The following is an 11,431-nucleotide window of genomic DNA, read 5'->3' as shown; positions in this document are numbered from 1 at the left end:
GTGTTATTTTTCCTATTCCAGGAGGTGTAATGTTATTTATGTGAGATATTTTTTCCTTTTCAATATAGGCATTTTTTACTCTTCCCTCTTATAAATTCTTTTGTCCCATCTCATAACGTTTGCATGTTGAATTTTCATTTTCATTTATCTCAAAGTATTTTTAAATTTCCCTTTTGATTTCTTTTTTGACTCCTTCATTGATGAGGATTATGTTATTTAATTTCCACATATTTATACATTTTCTAATTTTTCTCTTGTTATTGATTTCTAGTTTTATACCATTATGTTTGGGAAAGATGCCTTTTATGATTTCAGTCTTCTTAAATTGGTAGGAGTTGTTTTGTGGCCTAATCTATGATTTTTCCTGGAAAATATTTTATGTATGCTTAAGATAAATGTGTATTCTGCTGCTGTTGGATGTTATGTTCTGTATATATCTCTTGGTTCCATTTAGTGTAAAGTATGGTTTAAGTCCAATGTTTTCTTACTGATTTTTCTGTCTGGATGATATATCCATTGTTAAAAGTGGTGTGTAGAAATCCTTTACAATTATTGCATTACTGTATGTTTCCTGTCAGATCTCTTAATATTTGCTTTGTCTATTCAGTTGCTCCTATTTTGGGTACATCTATATTTACAATTGTTATATCCTCTTGAGAAATGGACCCCTTTATTATTATGAAACAGCCCTCTTTATCTCTTGTTCTAGTTTTTGACTTTAAGTCTATTTTGTTTTCTGTACAGCTACTCCTGCTCTCTTGGTTTTCATTTGCTTGGAAAATCTTTTCCCATTACTTCATTTTCAGCCTATTTGTGTCCTTATAAGGGAAGTGACTCTTTTTAAGGTCGTCATGTAATTGGATCTTATTATTTTATCAATTCAGAGACTCACTATTTTTATTGGAGATTTTAATCTGTTTACATTATTGATAGGTATTGCTGCCATTTTGGTAATTGTTTTCTGACTGCTTTGTAGACTATTTGTTCTTTTCATCCTCTCTTGCTCTCTTCATTTTTGATTTTATCCTTTAATTATTTTCTCCTTATCTTTTGTGTATCTACTATAGATTTTTGCTTTGTAGTTACCATGAGGCTTACAAAAAACATTTTAGAGTTATAACAAGCTATTTTAAGCTAATAACTTTACTTCAATCATACATAAAAACTACACTCCCTACCAATAGTATGCTTCTGAGATCACAATTGATATCTTTTTAGATTGTGTACTTATTGTTATCATAGCTATAATTATTTTAATACATTTATTTTTTAAGACAATACACTTACCATTTCACATGAGTTTTATACTTTCATGTGTTTTTATGTTACAAGTTAGTGTCATTTTCTTTCAACTCAGAGGCTTCCCTTTATCATTTTGTGTAAAACAGCTCTAGTGATGATGAACATCCTCAGCTTTTATTCATTTGGAGAAGTCTTTATCTCCCTTTCGTTTCTCAACAACAGTTTTGCTGGGTAAAGCATTTTTGGTTGGCAGTTTGTCTTTCTTTTAGCACTTTAAATATATCATCCTACTTTTCCTTAGCCTGCAGGGTTTCTGCTTATAAACCCACAGATAGCCTGATGGAATTTCTTTATATATCATTAGCCTCTTTTCTCTTGGTGCTTTCAAAATTCTCGATCTTTGATTTGTGTGTGTGTTAGTAATCTTTTATTGGAGCTTGATTCTATGTCTAGGTAAAGTCTTCTTTGGACTGAAGCTTATTGGAAATCTTTGAGCTTCATATACCTAGACGCTTATACTTCTACCTACATTTGAGAAGTTTTTAGCCATTATTTTTCTAAATAAGCTTTGTAGCCCTTTCTGTTTCTCTTCTCTTTATTATACACCCATTAGGCAAAAGTTAGCTCTAATGATGGTGTCCATAAATTTCATAGTCTTCATTCATTTTCATTCTTTTTTTTTCTCCTTTCTGTATATGTTCAAATGATCTGTCTTTGAGTTCACAAATTGTTTTTGTTTGCTTGATCAAGTCTGCTGCTATTGTTTTCTACTGCATTTTAAATTTCATTCACTGTTTTTTTTCAGCTACAGAATTTTCTTTGGTTCTTTTTCATATCTATCTTTTTACTGAACTTCCAATTTTGTTTACATATTGCTATTCTGTTTTTATTGACTTGCCTATCTGTGTTCTCTTGTAGCTCACTGAGCTTCCATTGAACGATTATTTTGAATTGTCAGGCAATTTGTCTAACTCCATTTCTTTGGAGGTGGTTAGTGGAATATTTTTGTGTTCTTTTGGTGGTGTCTTGTTTCTTGATTTTTCTTGATCCCTGAGTCTTGTGTTGCTTTATTCATATTTTAAAAGTCATCTCCTCCAGTTTTTACTGGCTGACTTCTGGAAAGAAATACCTTCACCAAACATCTCAGGAATTTCAAGGCTCTTTCAGATCTTTTCTGTAGATGTGTCTGCTATTGTTTTCTATGAGGGAGAATTCTTAATACCGTATGCCTTCTCTTGAAACTTCAAAGCTGGTGCTGATACCCTCCTGTTGTTTTGGGGTGGCACCCTGAAATACTCAAGTTTGTGTACTTTTTCCCAATCATGCAGAGTTAGGATGTCTGTCTGTACAAGCTGCTTGCAGTTGCCACTCACAAGGGTGTTTCTGATGAGTTGTCCTGGTTAAAAGAGTGAGGCACATTGAGCCTTTGGGGAGCCTGCTGGCCAGTTACAAGTTCACAGGTGAGGTTTGCCGAGTGACTGATGGGCGGGCTTCCTGATGGAGTCTGTGGAGTGGTTAGGAGGGTCTGGAGTTTCACTTCTGTGCTCCCAGCCCTCTCAACCACTCAGACATGTTGATTACTTCAGTATTTTGGGTAGGATGAGAAAAACAGTGGGCCTCTTGAGCAATACCCCACATAGCTGAAGGAGTCAGATGCTCTCTTACTATGCTGTAACTTTCCCTTGTGGGAGAAACAGCAAACCAGTAGGGTGTCCCTCAGCATTAAGTGATGCTGTCTCAGGGGTAGAAAATTCTTTTTCTGCCATCTTGCTAACATACCTTTCAGATGTTTTATTAAAAGTTTAGGCTGGGCGTGGTGCCTCACGCCTGTAATCCCAGCACTTTGGGAGGCCAAGGTGGGCGGATCATGAGGTCAGGAGATCGAGACCATGGTGAAACCCCGTCTCTACTAAAAATACAAAAAATTAGCTGGGCGCGGTGGCGGGCGCCTGTAGTCCCAGCTATTCAGGAGGCTGAGGCAGGAGAATGGGGTGGACCCGGGAGGCGGAGCTTGCAGTGAGCCGAGATAGCACCACTGCACTGCAGCCTGGGCGACAGAGCGAGACTCCGTCTCAAAAAAAAGAAAGTTTATTGATGAATAGGTACAGAAAATAAATGTACAAAATGTATATGAGATTCTCGTTCTGATGACATACATTTAAACATGTTATTTATTGCTTCACGTATTACTTCAAGAAATATTAAATGTCAAATTTGTTTGAGGCTCGAATCAAACATGCAGAATGCTGAGAATAAAGAGATAAGACATGCGTAATCCTTACCCTTGAGGAAACAAAATATGTTTCTTTTAGCTAGGCAGATGAAATTAGTAAAACCTGGGGCATGAGATGAGTTATACAGAAGAGTTTAGCCTTTTCCCAAAGACTCTGGAAAGCAGGTAGAGAATCTGGTTCATGTAATTACAAGTTTATATAGGAAATATTACTCTGGTTTCAGGTAAAAATGAAGGGAGGGGGAAAAGAGTGAGAGTGAAGTGTGGAGATCAGAATGAAGTTGATACAGTCAGGCCAGGCGCAGTGGCTCACGCCTGTAATCCCAGCATTTTGGGAGGCCGAGGTGGGCAGATCACGAGGTCAGGAGATCGAGACCGTCCTGGCTAACACAATGAAACCCTGTCTCTTTAAAAAATACAAAAAAAATCAGTTGGGCGTGATGGCGGGCACCTGTAGTACCAGCTACTCGGGAGGCTGAGGCAGGAGAATGGTGTAAACCTGGGAGGCGGAGCTTGCAGTGAGCCGAGATCGTGCCGCTGCACTCCAGTCTCGGCGACCGAGCGAGACTCCGTCTCAAAAAAAAAAAAATGAAGTTGATACAGTGAAAGGTGGGATATGATAGCTCCCAAATCACGGCTCATGAATATGAATTAAGGAAACGATGAATTTTAGAAATATTTATGATGTGAGCTTGCCTAATTTGGTTAGTAGATATTGCAAAGATAAGAAAGAAAAAAGAGATTTAAAAAAGTTTTATAGCAAATTAATTGGGCACCAACTTAAACATTTAACCAATTTTTCATATACAGTCTTGAAACAACCTAAAAGTTTCACTTGTCAGTTCATGTATGTAGTATCATAATGAGTCAACTGATGTTATTGTGTTGATTTAGTATTTAATACTTTAAATAAGAAATAGGAGGCAATAGTTTGTATTATGAAACTTGTCTCAACCTGCACAGAAAAGGTTTTGAAACCTAATATATTAGCTATTGCTTAAAACAATACATTATCTCATGTATTCTGTGTCATGAGTCGAGGAATAATTTAGTTAGCGTCCCGTTTAGAGTTTAGCAAAGCTGCAATCAATATGTTAGCCAGAGTACTAGTCTCATCTAAGGCTCAACTGGAGAAGGAACTTTGTTTAAGCTCATGTGATTGTTGGCAAAATTCAGTCTTCTTGCAGGTTATCGGACTGAGGGTTATGACTTTTTTTTACCAGCTGCTGGACAGAGGCCACCCTCGGTTGTCATGTGGCCCTCTCCATATTCTAACTCACAAGATGCTCCAACCTCCCGCCTGGGCGCCCCAGTGGCGCGAACCAGAGTGCGCCTGCGCACGGGCCTTAGCTGGGAGAAGCGCGGCCACACTGAGAGTCACGTGGTGCGGTACGCTGGGAAGCCGCCCCGCCTCTCCAAGACCTCCCTGCCCCGTCCCGCCCCGCCCCGTTCCCGGCGATAAGCTCTGAGCCGCTCTGAGCTGCGCAGGGTGGCCAGGGGTGAGTGTCCACGAGGGTCGTGCGTCACGCAGACCAGGACGGGTCCGCGCTGGGGCGCCGGCTGTCAGTATGCCTTGCAGGGACCAGGGGACAAAATGGCGGCGGGGTTCGCCTCTTTAACTTTCACAGTACTTTATCACTCTTAAAACTTGAAGTCAGTTTCAGACTTGTTTATTTTTCACATTCTATTTATTTGAAACCGACAAAAAGCAAGAAAACATTGAAAATACACCAATGGCAGCTGGTTTCTTAAAAGCCAGCAAGGGAAATAATGTCTCCTAGGAAGACAGCTGTTACAATCTTACGTGTCATAATTACATATAGCATGTCACTTTTGTTGTGCTCTACAGGCTGGAACAAAGTCACAAGTCTGACCTAAACTCAAAGGTAGAAGAGTATGCAAGAGCAAAAGCATGAGATGGAAACCATGGGGCCATCTTAGAGTCTGTCTGCCGCAGAAAGATGAACACAAATCCTGTGAGTCTCTAGATTGTGTTTTTTCTATATGCTCAAAGATTTAAGGATACAGTGATACCTAAACCAAAACAATAGTGTATTATAAACATACCTTTCTTGTTTTAACCTGTCTTACATGTTTGCTTTTCAGTATCTCAAAATTGTGTTTGTAGACTTCAAATAAGTAATTATCCAGATATACTTGACTCAGAAAATACAACATTATTTTCCAAAGCAGTGAAAATTGTGCTTTGCGGCTCTGGAGATGGTACTTTGAGGAAAAAAAAAAAAAAAAAAAGCTTAGAAAAAAATGTGCGTAAGTATCAGGGTGTCTTGTAATTCAATTGAAATTCTTAAAGCTTCTTTTTATTCTAATATTCTTTGTGTAATCCCTGATGAGTATTCTGTATATGTGGTAACACAAACAGGCTTAAATTTGGGACAATTTTTAATACTGACTGAAAAGAAATTTATAGAAGAGGTGAAAGAGCTGTTCTTACTGTTGCTTGTTCATCTTTTCTACTAAGTCTTATTGAGCAGAATAAGAAAATAACTCCTAATACACATCACATAAGCAATGCATATAGACTACCTGTATTGTCATTCATAAAATTTGTCTCTAACAACAACTATGTCAAAGCTATGAATGTTGCATCCCATTTAGTCTTCTGTAATGCTTCTCATTCCTTAATTCACTATTGGCCGTGTTCTTGCCTATCTAAGACCAATTACAAAGATAGTTTACTTTCATTTTTTTCTCCCGTTGCCATAGTATCACATCATTTAGATAGAGCAGCAACTCCCAAGTGTTCCTATAATTATTTAGCACAGATTTCTAAGTATCTGAAAATGCAAAATCCTTCAATACTGTCCAATTGTTTGTTTAATCACACATATATGAAAGAATTAAAAAACCTACAATGGTATGGCTAGCATGTGTACTCCAAAATAAATTAGGCATGACTGTTGCCATCAAGGGGCATGCAATCTATTTTGAAAAATATATCTATGAAACAATGCCTCATGTTCTAAGTGCTGTGAGACTAACAATAACAGAAGAGCAATGGTAAAACTACTAACAACTTTAGTATCAGGAATGGTATATCCTTTTTACATGAATCGTCTAGTTTAAAATTAGTCCCATTTCTGTGAGGATGAGTTCATTTTATTTTTTTATTGTGACTATTAAAAATTAACACAATTTTAGTGACTTAAAACAGTATAAATGTATTATTTTACAGTTCTGTAGATCCAGGTCTAGCACAGGTTTTAGTGGGCTAAAATTGAGGTGTGGCCAGGGCTGTGTTTCTCTCTGGAGGCCCTGGGAGACAATGTCTTTCTTTGCTCATTTAGATTTTTGGCAGAATTCAGTTATATGTGGTTGTAGGACTGAGGTCTTCATTTCCTTGCTTCTAGGAGCTACCCACATTCTATGACTCATGGCCTCTCTCTCCATCTTTAAAGCCACCCAGAGTTGGTCAGGTCCTTGTGTTCCATCTGACATATTCATCTATCTTGTTCTTCTACTTTTAGAAATCCATGTGATTAGATTGGACCTACTTTAGTAGTCAAAGATAATCTTCTAATCTCAGGAAGATTTACTCTTGTCTACACAGTTCCTTTTGTGGTATAAGGCAATATATTCACAGAAAATTGGAGTGTGGACATCTTTGGTGCCTGCTATCTACCAACACAGCAATCATTGTAACCATTTAAAAGATGAGAAAAGTCATTTCCAAAGCTACAAAGGACATTATTTAGACCCAGGGTGTATAATCTGTTTCCAGGCAATAATTAGAATCCATAATGAGTAGAGTAGAGACACAGAGGTGGGGCTCTATGTGGTTGGGGTTGCTTATATTCTTCAAAGTTTAGTGATCACCATTTTTTGTTTTTGCAGTAAAAGTCCTAGAAACTGGACTGAAGGATATTTTATCCTCAACTTAAGGGCACAGGTTTATAGATGGGTGGATAAACACTAGTCAGATTTCTCTGTTTATATGTTCCCCAAAATCTGTTCTATGGTCCATGCTATCATATTAATATATGTGTGCAATGACCTTTTCACATATTCAGACTCATCCGTACCTTACTATCGTGTTTAAGTATAATAGGTATTTAATCTCATTTCTGTATACAAATGTCCTGAACAAACTGGTCTTTCAGTGTTTTTTTCTGTTATCTGATGACTTGTGCCTTAGATGCTCTTCCTTTTTCCTGCCTTTGCCCTTCCATTTACACCAGATGAGTTATATGCTTGTCAAGAATTGGTTCTGTTCCCTTCAAAACTGCTTATGCTACCTGTAGTGGTTACGTGTTTTAATTAAATACCAAAAATATGATTAAATGAGTTTAAAGTAGAGGAAGTTTGTAGTCCAATTTAAAATGAAATTAGAAGCTTCCAAGAGACTCTAAAGAGTAGATTTAAAATCTCACCAAATTAGGTGTTTAGGAGATAACCGTAGGAGACCAGAAAAATATTTGGACGAATTTAGCCCTCAGAATGACCCCAAAATGGCTAATTTTCACACGGGTTGAAATGATGTAGAACTGGGACTCTAAAAAGATGCGTTATGCATTATTTGGATCTTGAGAAAATTACAGAGAGACAGTATTGGATCACAGTCACAGAAAGCCCTTATATATTTTTCCAAACACTGTTGGGGATAAATATATACATTTATGAGTTCGAGGTTAAAATATTAAGTTGATATCATTATGGTTCAGGTTTTAGTTAAATTTTAATTGACATATATAATTTACATACTATAAAATCACCCTTTAAAGTATACAGTTTATTTTTAATATATTTATAAAGCTGTCAACTACTATTAGAAGAGCTACTCCTTGCTCCCCTCCTCCAGCTACTGGCGACCACTAATCTACTTTCTGTCTCAATGGGATATTATATTCTGGGCATTTCATATAAATTGAATCACACAATATGTAGCCTTTTGTGGTTGGCTTCTTTCACTTAGCATGTTTTCAAGGTTTGTGCACGTTCTTGCATGAATCAGTAGTGCATTCCTTTTTATGGCTGAATAATATTTAATTTATGGATATAACAAATTTTGTTTATTCATCAGTTGATAGATGTGGAATTTTTTACTTTTTGGCAATTATGAACAATGCTGTGAGGAATATTCATGTACGAGCTTTTGCATGGACAAATATTTTCAGTTCTCTTGGGGGCATACCTAGGAGTAAAATAGCTGAGTGATATGGCAATTCTATATTTAACTTTCTAAAGCAATATCTGCTTTCCAAAGGATAATTGCACCATTTTACATTTTCACAAGCTACATATCAGGGATCTGATTTCTCTACATCCTTGCCAACACTTTTTATTTTCTGCGTTTTAAAATTATAGCCATCTAGGAGAACATCTAGTGGTATGTCATTGAGGTGTTAACTTGCATTTCACTGATGACTATTGATTTTGAAGATTTTTAAACATTAGTCACATATATGTCTTCTTTGAAGAAATTTCTACGAAATCCTTTGCTTCTCCTTGTTTTTGTACCATTTTGAATGCTCTTTTGTATTTTTAATTGACAAATATAGCATATATATTTATTGTGTACCATATGATGTTTTGAACTACGTTTACGTTGTAGAATGGCTTAAAATGTTCTTAAATGGAATGAGTTGCACTGGGAAAAAATTAATTGTCAGTTAACAAATTAAGCACATGCTGGATGAGCATCTATATGGCCTTTACGTATATATATATAGCAAATGATTCATGATTGTCCAACAATGTGTGTGTAAGTTGCATGAGCTATGATATGATGACACACATGTCTTTGCTACAGTTTCTCTTGTCAAACCTTGATTCATTGAAGATAGAAATCTCCTTGAAAAAGTCCTTTGCCCATTTTTAATTATCTCATTTTGTGTGTTATCTTTTCACTTTTTTGATAATATCCTTTAAAATACAAAAGTTTTGAAGTTTATAAAATTTAATTTGTCTGTTTTTCTTTAGTTGCTTGTGCTTTTGCTGTCAAATGTAGGTAAACCATTGCTTAATCCAAGGTCAATTACGTTTTAAGCAGTTTACAGTTTTACTCTTATATTTAGGATTTGGGTTTTGATTCAGTTGAGTTAATTTTTATAGATAATGATGCAGCACAAGCAAGCCTCAACTTTTGGGTTCAGTCCAGAAGGGTTCTTGGCTTTGCACAGGAAGGAATTCAAGGGTGAGCCAGTGCTGTTAGCCATCTCTTAGAACTGTAGGTACCGTTCTTTGTAGAACAGGCCTAACTCATAGGCAGGGGGCCCAGAGTTACCAACTTATGGGCTCTTGTACAAACTGTATTTGTACTCCCTTACATTCGCTTTCAATTACATGGATGGGTGAGTCAATTCAAATTGAGGGGGGATTTATTTATAACTTTCTAGGAAAGGGGTGGTAACTTCTGGGTGGTTGCCTTGGCACTTGTAAACTGTCATGGCGTTAGTGGGAGTATCCCAGTCCGATGAGCAATGAGGGCAACTAGGGATCACTTTCATCACCATCTGCTGGTTCCTGCTAATTTCTTCACTTTATCCTGTTTGGGCCAGATCTTGTTTTGGTCAGCAGGGTTGTGACCAGAAAACAAGTCATGCTTGTCTCTTACCACAATATAAGGTAGAGTTCCAAAATCTTTTTTTTTTTCTTACATGTTGATATCCAATTACCCCAGCCCATTTATAAAACAGATTACTCTTCTCTAGTTGAAGTTTTGACATCTTTGTTGAAAATTAACTGATCATGAATGTATGTCTTTATTTCAGAATTCTCAATTCTGTTCCATGGATCTGTATGTCTGTCCTCATGTTGGTACAAAACAGTCTTGATTACTGTAGCTGTGTAGTAAGTTTTGAAATTGGAAAGTGTGAGTCCTCTGACCTTGTTCTTCATTTTCAGTACTATTGCGACTATTCAGGGTCCCTTGCTTTTCCATTTAAATTTTAAATCATCTTATTTTGCATAAAAGGCAACTGAGATTTTGATAGTGATTCCATTGAATTTGTAGATCATTTTTGAAAATATTTCCGTCTTTAAAAGATTGTCTTCCAATCTATAAATGTGAGATGTCTTTACATTGATTTATATTTTTGTAAATTTCTTTCAAAAATTTTGCAGTTTTGAGTATGCTCATCTTACACTTTTGGTTATATTTATTCCTAGGTGTGCCATTCATGTTGTGCTAGTGAAAATGGAATTGATTTATTAAATTCATGTCCAGATTGTTTATTGCTAGTCTGTAGAAATACAACTGATTTTTATATCTTGATTTTGTATCCTTCAAACATTAGAAACTGAGTTTCTAATAACTCAGTTATGGCCTCTAATTTTTTATAGATTCCTTAGGATCTTCTCTGTGCAAGATCATGTCATCTGCAAATAGAGGTAGTTTCATTCATTCTTTCCAATATGATTACCTTGTTTCTTTTTCTTGCCTAAGTGCCATAACTGGATCCTGTAGTACCATGTTGAATATAAGGGATGAAAACTGACATTCTTGTCTTGTTCCTGATATTAGGAGGAAAACTTTCAGTCACTAATCACTAAGAATGAAGATAGCATTGAGCTTTTCATAGATGTCCTTTGTCAGGCTCCTTCCTATTGCCAATAGATTTTCCTTTTTAATTGTGGAAGGGTTTGAATTTTGTCATATGTTTATTTTCTGTCTACTGGGATGGTCACGTGTTTTTCATCCTATGGTATTTGTTGATTTTTATATGATATGCCAACTATGCATTCCTCAGAGAAATCCCACTCATCCATTGTGTATAATCCTTCACATGTTACACGTGTACTAGTATTTTGATGAGAATTTTTGCACCAGTGTTCATGAGGGAAATTGGTGTGGTGGTGTGTGTGTGTGTGTTGAGGGGGTCTTTGATTTTGTTTTCAGGATAATACTGGCCTCATAGAATGAGTTGTGAAGTGTCTCTCCTCTCTCTCCTCTTCTGTTTTTTGGAGGAGTCTGTAGAAGATTGTTGTTGATTCTTC

At 36.5% G+C, this 11,431-nt stretch overlaps 1 long non-coding RNA gene across 1 annotated transcript in view; it reads left to right on the top strand.

Annotated features, from left to right (window-relative positions):
• The first annotated feature begins 4,879 nt into the window (after window positions 1-4,879).
• Window positions 4,880-11,431, top strand: part of LOC108527387 (uncharacterized) — a 112,485-nt gene continuing 105,933 nt past the window's right edge. Inside the window, exons 1-2 of the long non-coding RNA XR_001884789.1 lie at window positions 4,880-4,974; window positions 5,325-5,451. This is a non-coding gene — a long non-coding RNA (uncharacterized LOC108527387). The remainder of the gene's footprint in view (window positions 4,975-5,324; window positions 5,452-11,431) is intronic.

Source organism: Rhinopithecus bieti, unplaced genomic scaffold (genome assembly GCF_001698545.2).
Source record: "Rhinopithecus bieti isolate Rb0 unplaced genomic scaffold, ASM169854v2 scaffold_2574, whole genome shotgun sequence".
In the NCBI taxonomy this organism is placed as follows: domain Eukaryota; kingdom Metazoa; phylum Chordata; class Mammalia; order Primates; family Cercopithecidae; genus Rhinopithecus; species Rhinopithecus bieti.
The sequence above is the reverse complement of the archived record's forward strand: the minus strand, read 5'-3'. Positions and strand labels throughout refer to the sequence as shown.